Below are 15,367 nucleotides of genomic sequence, written 5' to 3'. Positions count from 1 at the left end.
TCATGAATTGTAATCCCCATAATCCCTACATGTCAAGGGAAATACTGGGTGGAGATAATTGAATCATGGGGGCTGTTTCCCCCATGTTGTTCTCATGATAGCAAGTGAGTTCTCTTGAGATCTGATGGTTTTATAAAGAGTTCTTCGCACTTTGCTTGGCACTTCTACTTCCTGCCGCCTTGTGAAGAAGGTACCTTGCTTCCCCCTTTGCCATCTGCCATGATTATCAGTTTCCTGATGCCTCCCCAGCCATGCTGAACTGTGAGTCAATTAAACCTCTTTCCTTTATAAATTACCCAGTGTTGGGCACTTCTTTATAGCAGTATGAAAATGGACTAATACAATCAGAAACCCAGATCTACATAAATAATGAGTATTACAGAAGGAACGCATGAAGATAAAGTAAAATCTCTTATATTTCTTATTCTCAATTGATACAACAGTTTGCTCAAAACAAAAAGCTACAAAGTATCCAATGATTGTAGCTTATGGATAAGTGAAAATGAATGACAGCAATGTTATAAGATATGAAAGAGAAGAATTATGAATACTCAGTGGTTAGGTACTTGTACTACCTGTGAAGGGGTAGAGTATTATTTGAAAGAAGACTTGGATTCGTTGTAAATGTTTATTGCAATCTCAAGGGCAGCCACTAAAAAGGCAAACAAAAAAACATAATTTGGCCAGGTGTGGTGGCTTATGCTTGCAATCCCAGCACTTTGGGAGGCCAAGGTAGGCAGATCACTTGAGGTCAGGAGTTCGAGACCAGCCTGACCAACATGGTGAAACCCTGTCTCTACTAAAAATGCAAAAATTAGCCAGGTGTGCTTCAGCGCCTGTAATCGCAGCTACTCGGGAGGCTGAGGCAGGAGAATTGCTTGAGCCCAGGAAGGAAAGGTTGTAGTGAGCCAAGATTGTGCCACTCTAGCCTAGATGATAGAGTGAGACTCTGTCTCAAAAAGGAAAGTATAATTTATATGCTAAGAGAGGAGAGAAAATGGAATTATATAAGTGCTCAATTAAAACCAGAGAAGGAGCTGGAGGTGGTAGCACACACCTGTAATCCCAGCACTTTGGGAGAACAAGGCAGGAGGATCACTTGAGGCCAAGAGTTCGAGACCAGCCTGGGCTCACTCAACAAAGTGAGACCCCATCTCCACAAAAAATTAAAAAGCCACACATGCACACACACACAAACAACACAGAGAGAGAGAGAGAGAGAGAGAGAAAAGTCAGAAAAAGAGTGGAACAACAACAACAAAAAGAAACAAAGAACAAGGCCAACAAATAGAAAATAGTAACAAATTATATTAGTCTGTTCTCCTGCTGCTATAGGACATACCCGGAACTGGTTTATTTATGAAGGAAAGAGGCTTAATTGACTCATAGTTCTGCAGGGCTGGGGAGGCCTCGGGAAACTTACAATCATGGCAGAAGGGAAAGCAAACACATCCTTCTTCACGTGGCAGCAGGAAGGAGAAGTGCAGAGCGAAGTGGGGGAAGTCCCTTATAAAATCATGAGATCTCATGAGAACTCACTCACTATCACAGGAACAGCATGGAGGTAACTTCCCCATGATTCAATTACCTCCCACTGGGTCCCTCCCATGACACATGGGGTTATGGGAACTAGAGTTCAAGATGAGATTTGGGTGGGGACACAGCCAAACCATATCAGTCTGTCCCTGGCTCTTCCCAAATCTCATGTCCTCACATTTCAAAACACAATCATGCCTGTCCAACTGTCCCCTAAAGTCTTAGCTCATTCCAGCATTAACCCAAAAGTCCAAGTCCAAAGTCTCATCTGAGACAAGACAAGTCCCTTCCGCTTCTGAGCCTAAATTGAAAGCAAGTTAGTTGCTTCCTAGATACAATGGGGATACAGGCAATGGGTAAATACCACTGTTCCGAATGGGAGAAAGTGGCCAATACATAGGAGCCACAGGCCCCATGCAAGTCCAAAATCCAACAGGGCTGTCATTAAACCTTAAAGTTCCAAAATGATCTTCTTTGACTCCAAGTTTCACATCCAGGTCACGCTGATGCAAGTGGGGGACTCCCGTCTCCTTGGGCAACTCTGTCCCCATGATTTTGTAGGGTACAGCCTCCTTCCTAGCTGTCTTCAAGAGCTGGTGTTAAGTGTCTGCAGCTTTTCCAAACGCAGAGTGCAAGCTGTCAGTGGATCTAGCATTCTGGGGTCTGTACTATGGTGGCCCTCTTCTCACAGTTCCACTAGGCAGTGCCCCAGTGGGGACTCTGTGTGGGGACTCTGACCACACGTTTCCCTTCCACACTGCCCTAGCAGAGGTTCTCCGTGAGGGCTCCACCCCTGCAGCAAACTTCTGACTGGACAGTTATTTCTTACAGTTACGGAAGCTGAGAAGGCCAGGATTAAGGGAATGCATCTGGTGAGAGTCTTCTTGCTAGTGGGGACTCTGCAGAGTCCCAAGACAGTGCAGGGTATCATATAGCAAGGGGGCTAAGCATGCTAACATAGTAAATCAGGTCTCTCCCATCTGATAAAGCCACCAGTTCCACTCCAGTGATAACCCATTAATCCATTAACCCATAAATGGATTAATCCATGTGTAAGGGCAGAGCCCTCATGATCCAATGACCTCTTAAAGGCCCCACCTTTCCATACTGCTACACTAGGGATGACGTCTCCAACATATAAAATTTGGGGGACACATTCAAACTATAGCAGTATGCTATCAGATGACAACAGAATGAAACTAGGAATCAATAACAGAAAAATAGCTAGAAAACTCCTAAATATTTGAAGATTACCACAACATACTTCTAAGTAACTCATGGATCAAAGAATTCTCAAGATAAATTTTAAAATATTTCAAATTAAACAAAAAGGAAAATAAAGGTTATCAAAATTTGTGGGATGCAGCAAAAGCAGTGCTTAAGAGGAAATTTATAGCATTGAGTGTACATATCAGAACAGAATGAAGACCTAAAATCAATAATCTAAGTTTCCACCTTAGGAAACTAAAAAAAGAAGAGCTAATTAAATCTAAAGTAGTAAGGAAAATAGTTATAAAAGCTAGAGATAGAAAATAATAAAAAATGAAAGCAGAAAGTAATGAGATAAAGAATTTTAAAACAATAGATCCCATTACAATAGATGCAATTAAAATCTGTAATTTTGGGGCAAAATAACAAAGTGGACAAATTACGACCTATATTTACTCAAGAAAAAGAGAAAAAGTACAAATGCACAAAATAACAAATATCAAATGGGGAAATAACTATTGAAACAAAGTATTTTTAAAAACCTAAGGGGCTAATTTTCAGACCTCTGTGAAAATACTGACAATCTATATGAAGTGGATAACTTTAAGGGAAATAGAATGTATTGAAATTGACCCCATTTAGAGACAAAGAGTTTAAACAGACTAATTCACTTCGAAGAAACAGAGATAATTACCAAGGAACTTCCACATTAAAAAAAAAAGACCTCATGGTTTCACAAGGTTATTCTACCAAACCTTCAAAGACCAGGCAGTCACGGTACTTCACAAGTTTTTCCAGCTCATTGGGAATGAAGGAACATTCCTGAACTGATTTTAGAAAATAAATATAGCATTAACAACTAAACTTCATAAAAACAGCAAAAAAAGAAAATTACAAATATCACTTATGAATATTCATGAAAAAGTTCTAAATAAAACACTACTTAACAGAATACAACACCACACTATGAAAATGGTACAACATAACCAAGTGGAATTTATTCCTGGAATACACACTGACTAAATATTAATAAGTGAACTAACACACTGTATTTACAGATCTAAGGAGAAAAATCATGTTTATTTCCATAGATGCTTTTAAAAAGCCTTTTCAAATTCCTTACTTACTCCTGTTTAAAGAAACTCAAGAGTGTGTAATTTTTGGTTTTTTAGTAGAGAGAGAGTTTCACCGTGCTGCCCAGGCTGGTCTGGACCTCCTGGACTCAAGTGATCCGCCTGCCTCAGCCTCCCAAAATGCTGTTGTTACAAGTGTGAGCCACACCCCCTCTCTACTAAAAAAAAAAAAAAAAAAAAAAAATTAGCCAGGACTACAGAAGGTGTGCACCTATAGTCCCAGCTACTCAGGAGGTGGAAGCTGCAGTGAGCCATGACTGTGCCACTCACTCTAGCCTGGGTGACAGAGTGAGAACTTGTTTCAAGAAAATGAAAAAGAAAAATTTAAAACTCAAGAAATGGCCGGGAGTGGTGGCTCATGCCTGTAATCCCAGCACTTTGGGAGGCCAAAGCGGGTGGATCACTGAGGTCAGGAGTTCAAAACCAGCCTGGCCAACATGGCGAAACCCCATCTCTACTAAAAATATAAAAATCAGTCAGGTGTGGTGGAGTGCACCTGTGGTCCCAGCTACTCTGGAGGCTGAGGCAGGAGAATAGCTTGAACCTGGGAGGCGGAGTTTGCAGTGAGCCAAGATGGCACCACTACGCTCCAGCCTGGGTGACAGAGTGAGACTGTCTCAAGAAAAAAAACCCTCAAGAAAATAAGAAGTTATATTATTCAGAGTATTTTTAGAGACAGGGTCTCACTCTCTTGCCCAGGCTGGGGTGCAGTGGTGTCAGCATAGCTCACTGAAATCTCCAAATCCTGGGTTTAAGCAATCCTCCCACTTAGACCTCTCGAGTAGATGGGACTACAGGCACACGCCACCACACTCAGCTAATTTTTTTTAATGTTTTTGTAGAGACAGGGTCTCGCTATGTGGCCCAGGCTACTCTTAAACTTCTGGCGTCAAGTGATCTTCCCACTATGACCTCCCAAAGTGCTGGTATTACAGGCATGAGCCACCACGCTTGACCTATCCTTTATTAACACATAAATACACATATGCACACTTTCATACGCACACACTCCCACCCCAACACATACACTTTTAGTGAAAAAGCCACCAACTCTTTAATGGGGAAGCCCCAGAAACTTTCCACTAAGATCAAGAACAAGATGAATTTGCCCACCATCTCCACTACTAATCAACATTATACTAGAGATATAAGCCCAGTGCAATTAGACAAGAAGAATCAATAAGATGCATGAGATCTGTAAAAGTAAAACTATATCTAGCAGATGATATGAGTGTACATACAAAACCCTAGAAAATCAATAAAACTAACAATTCGATAAGGTAGCAAGCTGTAAAATTATCATATAGAACTTGATAGCCTTCATATACACAATGATAACCAGTCAGAGTATATGATGGCACAGAAAATGCCATTTATATGGCAACAAAGAAGACAAAGTATTTAGGAATAAGTACTAATAGGAAATGTACAAAATCCACATGAGGAAAACTTTAAAAACACAAAAGTGTACTTGAACAAATTGAAAGACATTTATTGTTCTTCGAATTACTCAACATAATAAAACTGTCAGGTCTCCCTAAGTTAACTTATAAATTTAATGTAATCCCAATAAAAAATGCCAACAAGCTTTTTGAAAAAATGGAACTAGACGAGTTGATGTTAAACTTCGTATGGAAAAATAAACATGTAATTTAAGAATAGCCAGGAAATCACTAAAAAGGAAAAGCTATGAAGGTGACTAGCCCAATCAGACATTGAAACATACTATAAAACCTCTATAATTAAAACAAAGTAGTACTAGCACTTGAATAGGTAAGCAAGTCTATTATGGTTTGTCAAGTCTGTCACAAAAAACCAGAAATAATTTTAAATATGTATGGAACTTTAGTGTATGATAAAGGTAGCAACTGAAATCACTAGGGCAAAAATGCACTTTTAAATAAATTATGCTGGGACAATTGGTTTGCCATTGGGGGAAAAGATGAAACTGAGCTACACCTCATCACACCTATTGAAAAATAAACTCCAAATGATCAGGGATCTAAATGGAAAATACATCCCTGCAGGTATTAGGAGAAAACGAGGTGAATTTCTCTTTAACCTGCATATAGGGAAAGACATTCTAATTATGACTCAAAATGCAGATTCACTAAATGCACTAAAAACATTGATAAAACTGATTAAATTAAAACAAAAAATGAGGGGTTTTGGCATGGCAAATATCACCATAAGCAAAGTAAAAAGACAGCCAACACACTGGGAGAAAATATTTACAACATATATTACCCCGAAAGCCAGTGGAGAGGCTGGTACTGTGGCTCACACCTGTAGTACTCAGCACTCTGGGAGGCTGAGGCAGGTGGATCTCTTGAGCCCAGGAGTTTGAGATCAGCCTGGGAAACAAGATGAGAACTTGTCTCTACAAAAGAATAAAAATAATTAGCCAGGCATGGTGGCGCACATCTGCAGTTCAAGCTACATGGGAGGCTGAGGTGGGAGGATCGTCTGAGCCCAGGAGGTGGAGGCTGCCGTGAGTTGTGATAGTGCCACTGCACTCCAGCCTTGGTGACAGAGTGAGACCCTGCCTCAAAATAAATAAATAAGTGAATAAAGGTTTATTTTTTAAAATGTTTATTTACTTATATTTTGTTTTTTATTTTTAAATATGAGGGTCTCGCTATGTTGCCCAGGCTGGAATGCAATGGCTATTCATAGATGCCATCTCACCATCTTTGAGCACTATAGCCTCAAACTCCTGATCCAAGCAATCCTCCCATCTCCCAAGTAGCTGAGACTATAGGCATGTGCCACTGCGCTCAGCTTAGATTTTTTTTAACCCGATAGAAAAAAATGGCAAAAAATAAGAATGGGGAATTTATACACACACACACACACATACACACATACACACACACATACACACACATATATGAAGATTTTTCAACCTAATTCATAAGAGAAATGTCAATTAAAACTACACTAAAATACCATTTCTCACCTATAATATTTTCTTTTATTTTGTTTTTTAAGACAGAGACTCACTTTGTCACCCAGGCCAGAGTGCAGAGGTGCAGTCATGGTTCGTGCCACAAGGCCCTGCTAACTTTTTGTATTTTTGTAGAGATGAGGTTTAACTATGTTGCCCAGGCTGGTCTGGAATTCCTGGGCTCAAGTGATCCACTCGCCTTAGCTGCACAGTGCTAGGGTTGTAGGTGTGACCCACCGCACCCAGCCGATATCTTCAACATTTAAAAAATAGAACAATACACTCTGATGGTAATGCAGTGGATAGACAATCCTCTCATGCATGGCTAGGGGACATGTGAATAAGTACAACCCTGTAAAGGGTAACGTGGCAGCATTTCACAAAACTGCATATGCGGGAGGGGCGCAAGGTTTCACAATGGCGGTGGCTGAGGGGTTGACCCAGAGGCCCTTACAAAGTGAAAGAGGCCGAGAATTGCCGCCTCCCCGCTTCTCACAGTCCTGGGAGCACAGCAGAAGTGTTTTTCTTTCTCCCTTTTCTTTTTTCTTTCTTTTTTTTTTTTTTTTAAATGAACAAGTAAACCACACAAATTTTCAACATGGGATGGAGGTCTACGTCATCCACCAACAGTGGAAAATTTTTGAACCCCACAGACCAAGTCCGAAAGGAATCCCAGAAGAGAGAATTAAAGAACAAAAAACAGTGCATGATGGTTCGAGCTGCAGTGCTTGTTGTTGTTGTTTTGGTTTGGTTTGGTTTTGGTATTTTTGAGGTGGAGTTTCGCTCTTGTTGCCCAGGCTGGAGTGCAATGGCACGATCTCGGCTCACTGCAACCTCCACCTCCAGTGATTCTCCTGCCTCAGCCCCTCGAGTAGCTGGGATTATAGGTGTGTGCCACCACGCCTGGCTAATTTTTGTATTTTTAGTAGAGACGAGGTGTCACCATGTTGGCCAGGCTGGTCTCGAACTCCTGACCTCAGGTGATCTGCCTGCCTAGGCCTCCCAAAGTGCTGGGATCACAGGCGTGAGCCACTGCACCCGGCCGTAGCTGCGTTTTTTAGAAATGAAGGATCCCACCACCCCGTCTGGGAGGAAGTGAGGAGCACCTCTGCCCGGCCGCCCCGTCTGGGAAGTGAGGAGCGCCTCTGCCTGGCCGCCACCCCGTCTGGGAGGAAGTGAGGAGCGCCTCTGCCCGGCTGCCCCATCTGGGAAGTGAGGAGCGCCTCTGCCCGGCCGCCACCCCATATGGGAAGTGAGGAGCGCCTCTGCCTGACCACTCCGTCTGGGAGGTGAGGAGCGCCTCTGCCCGGCCGCCCCGTCTGGGAGGTGAGGAGTGCCTCTGCCCGGCCGTCACCCCGTCTGGGAGGAAGTGTGGAGCACCTCTGCCCGGCTGCCCCGTCTGGGAGATGAGGAGCACCTCTGCCCGGCCGCCCCGTCTGGGAGATGAGGAGCACCTCTGCCCGGCCGCCCCGTCTGGGAGATGAGGAACACCTCTGCCCGGCTGCCCCGTCTGGGAGGTGAGGAGTGCCTCTGCCCGGCTGCCACCCCGTCTGGGAGGAAGTGAGGAGCACCTCTGCCCGGCCGCCCCCTCTGGGAAGTGAGGAGCGCCTCTGCCTGGCCGCCACCCCGTCTGGGAGGAAGTGGGGAGCGCCTCTGCCTGGCTGCCCCATCTGGGAAGGGAGGAGCGCCTCTGCCCAGCCGCCACACCGTCTGGGAAGTGAGGAGCGCCTCTGCCCGGCCGCCCCCTCTGGGAGGTGAGGAGCGCCTCTGCCCGGCCGCCCCGTCTGGGAGGTGAGGAGCGCCTCTGCCCGGCTGCCCAGTCTGGGAGGTGAGGAGCACCTCTGCCCGGCTGCCACCCGGTCTGGGAGGAAGTGAGGAGCGCCTCTGCCCGGGCGGCCCCGTCTGGGAAGTGAAGAGCACCTCTGCCCGGGCAGCCCCGTCTGGGAAGCGAGGAGCGCCTCTGCCCGGGCGGCCCCTTCTGGGAAGCGAGGAGCGCCTCTGCCCGGGCGGCCCCGTCGGGGAAGTGAGGAGCGCCTCTGCCCGGCCGCCCCGTCTGGGATGTGAGGAGCGCCTCTGCCCGGCTGCCCATCGTCTGGGATGTGAGGAGAGCCTCTGCCCGGCCGCCCCGTCTGGGAGGAGAGGAGCGCCTCTGCCCGGGCGGCCCCATCTGGGAAGCGAGGAGCGCCTCTGCCCGGCCGCCCTGTCTGGGAGGTGAGGAGCGCCTCTGCCCGGCCGCCCTGTCTGGGACATGAGGAGCGCCTCTGCCCGGCCGCCCTGTCTGGGAGGTGTACCCAACAGCTCCAAAGAGACAGCGACCATCGGGAGCGGGCCATGAGGACGATGGCGGTTTTGTTGAAGAGAAGGGGAGGAAGTGTGGGGAAAGGAAGGAGAGATCAGATTGTTGCTGTGTCTGTGTAGAATGGGGTGGGCATAGGAGACTCCATTTTGTTCTGACTAGGAGAAATTCTTCTGCCTTGGGGTGCTGTTGATCTATGGCCTTTCCCCCAGCCCCATGCTCTCTGAAACATATGCTGTGTCAACTTAGGGTTAAATGGATTAAGGGCGGTGCAAGATGTGCTTTGTTAAACAGATGCTTGAAGGCAGCATGCCCTTTAAGAGTCATCACCACTCCCTAATCTCAAGTACCCAGGGGCACAAACACTGCAGAAGGCCGCAGGGACCTCTGCCTAGGAAAACCAGAGACCTTTGTTCATGTGTTTATCTCCTGACCTTCTCTCCACTATTATCCTATGACCCTCCCATATCCCCCTCTCCGAGAAACACCCAAGAACGATCAATAAATACTTCATAAATTAAAAAAAAAAAAAAAAAAAAAGAAATGAAGGATCCCAAACAGATTATCAGGGACATGGAGAAACTGGATGAAATGGAGTTTAACCCACTGTAACAGCCACAGTTAAATGAGAAAGTACTGAAAAACAAGCGTAAAAAACTGCGTGAAACCTTTGAACATATTCTATGACTCTGTGAAAAAGAAAATCCAGACAGTTACAAGGACTTGAGAAAACTAGAAATAGAGTATGAACAGAAGAGGGCTCAACTTAGCCAATATTTTGATGGCTGTCGAGAATGCTCAGCATGCGGAAGTGGAGAGCATTCCTTTGCCAGAAGTGCCACATGCTCCTTCCAACATTTTGATCCAGGACATTCCACTTCCTGGTCCCAGCCACTCTCCATCCTTAGGAAAACCTCAGCCTATGGACCTCCAACTCGGGCAGTTTCTATCCTTCCTCTTCTTGGGCATAATGTTCCACGTTTGCCCCCCGGCAGAAAATCTCCTGGCCCTCCTCCAGCCCACCTCCTCCTCAAGTCTTGCACATGTATGGCCGTAAAGTGGGTTTTGCCCTAGATCTTCCCCCTCATAGGCGAGATGAAGAAGACATGTTATATAATCCCGAACTTGCCCGGCAAGTTCATGGTGATGATGTTTCTAGCACCAGTGAAGATGATGGCCCTTCTGAGGACAAGGACCAACATAAGCATGGTAACAATACTGATCATTGTGACACCAACAGATCAGACGGAGAAAGTGGGGGGATGAATTGTGCACTGTGATGATGGTGAGTGATCCAGCAATGAAGAAAAGAACTCAGGTCTGAGTGTACGGTTTGCAGATATGCCTGGAAAATCAAGGAAGAAAAAGAAGAACATGAAGGAGTTAACTCCTCTTCAAGCCATAGTGCTTCCATGGCAGGTCAAGAAGTCCCTGAGGAGGGACCAGAAGTAGAGGAATTTTCAGAGGATGATGATGAAGATGATTCTGATGACTCTGAAGCAGATAAACAATCACAAAAACAGCATAAAGAAGAGTCTCATTCTGACGGCACATCCACCGCTTCTTCACAGACAGGCGTCTGCCACCCAGCTAATTTTTGTATTTTTAGTAGAGATGGGGTTTCACCATGTTGGCCAGGCTGGTTTCGAATTCCTGACCCCAAGTGATCATTCTGCCTCAGCCTCCCAAAGTGCTGGGATTATAGGCATGAGCCACTGTGCCTGTTCCTGCATTTACCTTTGAATCAGCAATCCCTCTTCTAGGAATTCACCCTGAAGATACACTTCCAACAGTAAGAAAATCCATTTGTACAAAGTTTATTATTGAAGCATTGTTTGCAATTGCAGAATAATTTATACAACTTAAATGCCACACACGTGTTCCTCTTTCTCAGATACAAGCACGTCCCATCCCAGGACCACCATCTCTTGGACCACCACCTGCTCCACCATTATGGCCTCTTGGGCCAGCTACGGGCCTTCCTCTTGGCCCACCTCCAGAAGCTCCTCCATTCCTGAGATCACCTGGAATGCCAGGATTCCGAGGGCCCTTACCCCGACTTTTACCTCCAGGACCAACACCAGCCTGACCTGGCCCTCCCCCAGGTCCACCTCCAGGTCTGACTCCTGGTCCCCCTCCTAGGGGACCCCCACCAAAAGTACCTCCCCCTGCACCTCTGGGTGTTCCTCCACCTCATCCTGGCATGATGCACCCACCATTGGTACCTCCACTTGGACCTGCCCCCGCTGGGCTTTTCCTACCAGCTCCCTGGCTGAACCCTGGGGTTTTAAGTGCACCACCCAACTTGATTCAGTGGCCCAAGGCAGATGATATGAGTGCAGCCACCATTGAGAAGAAAGCCACAGCAACCATCAGTGCCAAGCCACAGATCACAATTCCCAAGGCAGAGATTACTCGATTTTTGCCCACTGCACTGACAGTACATCAGGAGAATAAAGGGGCTACTGTTGCTCTCCAAAGAAAGTCAGAGGGACTGGGCACCGTGGCTCCTGCCTGTAATCCCAGCACTTTAGGAGGCCAAGGTGGGGAGATCACCTGAGGTCAGGAGATTGAGACCAGCCTAGTCAACGTGGCGAAACCCCCCATCTCTACTAAAAATACAAAAATTAGCCAGGCATGTACACCTGTAGTCCCAGCTACTCAGTAGGCTGAGGCAGGAGAATGGCTTGAACCCAGAAGGCAGAGGTTGCAGTGAGCTGAGATCGCACCACTGCACTCCAGCCTGGGCGACAGAGCGAGACTTTGTCTCAAAAAAAAAAAAAAAAAAAAGAAAGTCAGAGGATGATTCTGCTGTGCCTCTTGCCAGAGCAGCACCCAAATCTGGTCCTTCTGTTCCTGTCTCGGTACAAAGTAAGGATGATGTCTACGAGGCTTTCATGAAAGAGATGGAAGGGCTGCTGTGACAGCTTTTGATGCCCGAACAGGCTTTTTTTCACAACAGTGGCCCATGGAGAAAGAGGCTCTTATTAAACTTAGATGAAAGAACCGCTTCCATCGTCAGGGTGTTTTCTAATTTCAGTTCAAGGAATATCCCAAAATATAGCCTTGTTCAGAATTTACTGCACAGAAAAGAGGGTATTTCATTCAGAATAGATCAGTTATTGAAGCAGCGCTGCTAACGTCCATCCCCTTTCACACCACCATTTTCACCCTGTTTCTTTCCCTTCTCCAGTTCTTTGGAAATTTGTGATCGGGGAATCTTAGTTACTTATTTGTTTTGACTCTCTTCTTGTGTGCTATGGGCATTGGAGTAGAGATTTCTGAAAAACCAGTTTGTTTCATCTTGCCTTTTGTGTTTCAGTTATTTTTAATATTTTCCTGTAAATATTTTGCAATATTTTACTTATAGTGAAACGGATCACAATATAATTTCCTAATACAAAGCAGGATATATGGGAAGAAAATGTACAATTCTTTGATTAAAATTATTTCCCACTGAACTAAACTTTGATTCATGGGAAAAATAAATAAATGTTCTACACCAAGAAAAAAAAAACTACGTATGCATTTACCATTTTTGTTTTGTTTTGTTGTTCGTTTTGAGACAGAGTTTTGTTCTTGTTGCCCAGGCTGGAGTGCAGTGGCATGATCTTGGCTCACTGCAACCTCTGCCTCCCAGGTTCAAGTGATTTTCCTGCCTCAGCCTCCCCAGTAGCTGGTATTACAGGCGCCTGCCACCACACCTGGCTAATTTTTTGTATTTTTAGTAGAGACGGGGTTTCACCATGTTGGCCAGGCTGGTCTCAAACTCCTGACCTCAGATAATCCACCCGCCTGGGCCTCCCAAGTGCTGGGATTACAAGCGTGAGCCACCGCATCTGGCCTGCCATTTTTTGTTTGTTTTGTTTTGTTTTAAGATGGAGTCTCACTCTGTTGTCCAGGATGGAGTGCAGTGGCAAGATCTTGGCTCACTGCAACCTCTGCCTCCTGGGCTCAAGGGATTCTCCTGCCTCAGCCTCCCAAGTAACTGGGACTACAGGCATGTGCCTGGCTAAGTTTTGTATTTTTAGTAGAGATGGGGTTTCACCATTTTGGCCAGACTGGTTTCGAACTTCTGACCTCAAGTGATCCTCCTGCCTCGGCCTCCCAAAATGCTGGGATTATAGGCATGAGCTACTGCGCTTGTCCCTGCATTTACCTTTGAATCAGCAATCCCACTTCCAGGAATTCACCCTGAAGATATACTTCCAACTATAAGAAAACCCATTTGCACAGGTTTATTATTGAAGCATTGTTTGCAATTGCAGAATAATTTAAACAACTTAAATGCCACACATCTAACAGTGCTTAAATGAACTATGGTACATTTGCACAATGGGCTACTATGAGGTTGTAAAGAATGAGGAAGACCTCAATGAATTGATACAATTTCTAGAATTTATTAAGTTAAAGAAAGACAAAGTGTGAAAGATTATCTACAGTATGATATCTACTGTGTAAGAAAGAAGAAAAAATAAGAAAGAAGGAAAAATAAGAAAATACATATGTATCTGCTCAATTCAGCAAAAAAGAAACACAGGCAAGATAAACCAGAAACTGAAATTAGATACCTACGAGGAATGTCAAGAAAGGGATGAAAAACACAAAGGAAACAGGGATAAGAGAAAGGCACTTTCCTAAATATAACTTTTTGTGCAGTCTAGACTTTGGAATCATGTTAGTGTTTTACATGCTCAAAAGAGAAAAATAAATAAAATCGGCCAGATATGGTGGTTCACACCTGTAATCCCAGCACTTTGGGAGGCCCAGGCGGGAGGATCACTTGAGGTCAGGAGTTAGAGACCAGCCTGGCCAACACGGTGAAACCCCGTCTCTACTAAAAATACAAAAATTAGCTGGGTATGGTGGCACACGCCTGTAGTCCCAGCTACACGGGAGGCTGAGGCAGGAGAATCGCTTGAACCTGGGAGGCAGAGGTTGCAGTGAGCTGAGCTTGTGCCACTGCACTCCAGCCTGGGTGGCAGAGCAAGACTCCATCCCAAAAAAAAAAAAAAAGGTTTTCTCAGAGAGATGTTTGGATTTCATTTTGGAATTTAGATATGTTCTTCAGATCTTCCTTGTGCTCTGACCTAATATAATGGAGAAGTCAAATAGGAAATGGAGGCAAAAGCAGTTTGGGTGAATTCCCCAAGGTCATATAGTAAGGTACAGCCCGCCACAAACTAAGATCCAGTCTTCCAATTCCTACACTACTGTTTCTTTCAGTCACACAATATTGCATTACAGAATGCTAGGGCATTTTTGAATGGTGGCATGTGCCTGTAATCCCAGCTACTCGGGAGGCTGAGGCAGGAGAATCGCTTGAACCTGGGAGTCAGAGGTTGCAGTAAGCCGAGATCACGCCACTGCACTCCAGCCTGGCGAGAGAGCGAGACTCCATCTCAAATAAATAAATAAGAAGTCAATGAGGATAAGGACAATCTTATACAAACTAAAGTTTGATACAAAAAGCCCCCATGAATGAAACTGCTCCTCAAATGAATGACATAACCACACTGAAGGATGGTTGGGGAAAAAACACAAGTAACACAAGATTAAGTCTCTATGCCCTCAGGTTACAAACCCAAACATCCCTAACACAAAATTAACTCTAATTAAAATTAGAGTTAAATGAAAATTAGAGTCATCTAATTAGAACTCGAATTAAAATTAAAATCTAATTTTCACAGAGGCATAAATTAACAGGTCTGAAATGACTTTCATACATCCTATAAGGGAGCAAATAAGAAAATATTTAATATATTGTGTAAAATGGGTGCCAGTTTTCTCATTGTCAAAGAATGAAGTTGTGAACATAAAATAGAGGATAAAATAAACCTTGTGGGCTGGGTGCGGTGGCTCATGCCTGTAATCCCAGCACTTTAGGAGGCCAAGGCGGGCGGACCACTTGAAGTCAGGAGTTCGAGACCAGCCTGGCCAACATGGTGAAACCCCATCTCTACTAAAAATACAAAAAATTAGCTGGTTGTGGTGGGCACCTGTAATCCCAGCTACTCAGGAGGCTGAGGCAGGAGAATCGCTTGAACCTGGGAGGCGGAGGTTGCAGTGAGCCGAGATTGCGCCATTGCACTCCAGCCTGGGCAACAAGAGCGAAACTCCATCTTAAAATAAATAAACAAGTAAACCCTGTGTAGAGATTTCAGCGTGAACTCATGGGGATAGATAGATAGAAAGATACTGTTGGAACGGATATAGATGTAGGAGGATATGTAGGTGTGTGTATAC

General features: G+C 45.0%; 1 pseudogene; it reads left to right on the top strand.

The window, feature by feature from the left end:
- Nucleotides 1-7,423: 7,423 nt before the first annotated feature.
- LOC129031192 (WW domain-binding protein 11-like) lies at nt 7,424-12,053 on the top strand (annotated as a pseudogene).
- The last annotated feature ends 3,314 nt before the right edge of the window (nt 12,054-15,367 follow it).

This window comes from Pongo pygmaeus, chromosome 11 (assembly GCF_028885625.2).
Source record: "Pongo pygmaeus isolate AG05252 chromosome 11, NHGRI_mPonPyg2-v2.0_pri, whole genome shotgun sequence".
Lineage (NCBI taxonomy): Eukaryota > Metazoa > Chordata > Mammalia > Primates > Hominidae > Pongo > Pongo pygmaeus.
The sequence above is the reverse complement of the archived record's forward strand: the minus strand, read 5'-3'. Positions and strand labels throughout refer to the sequence as shown.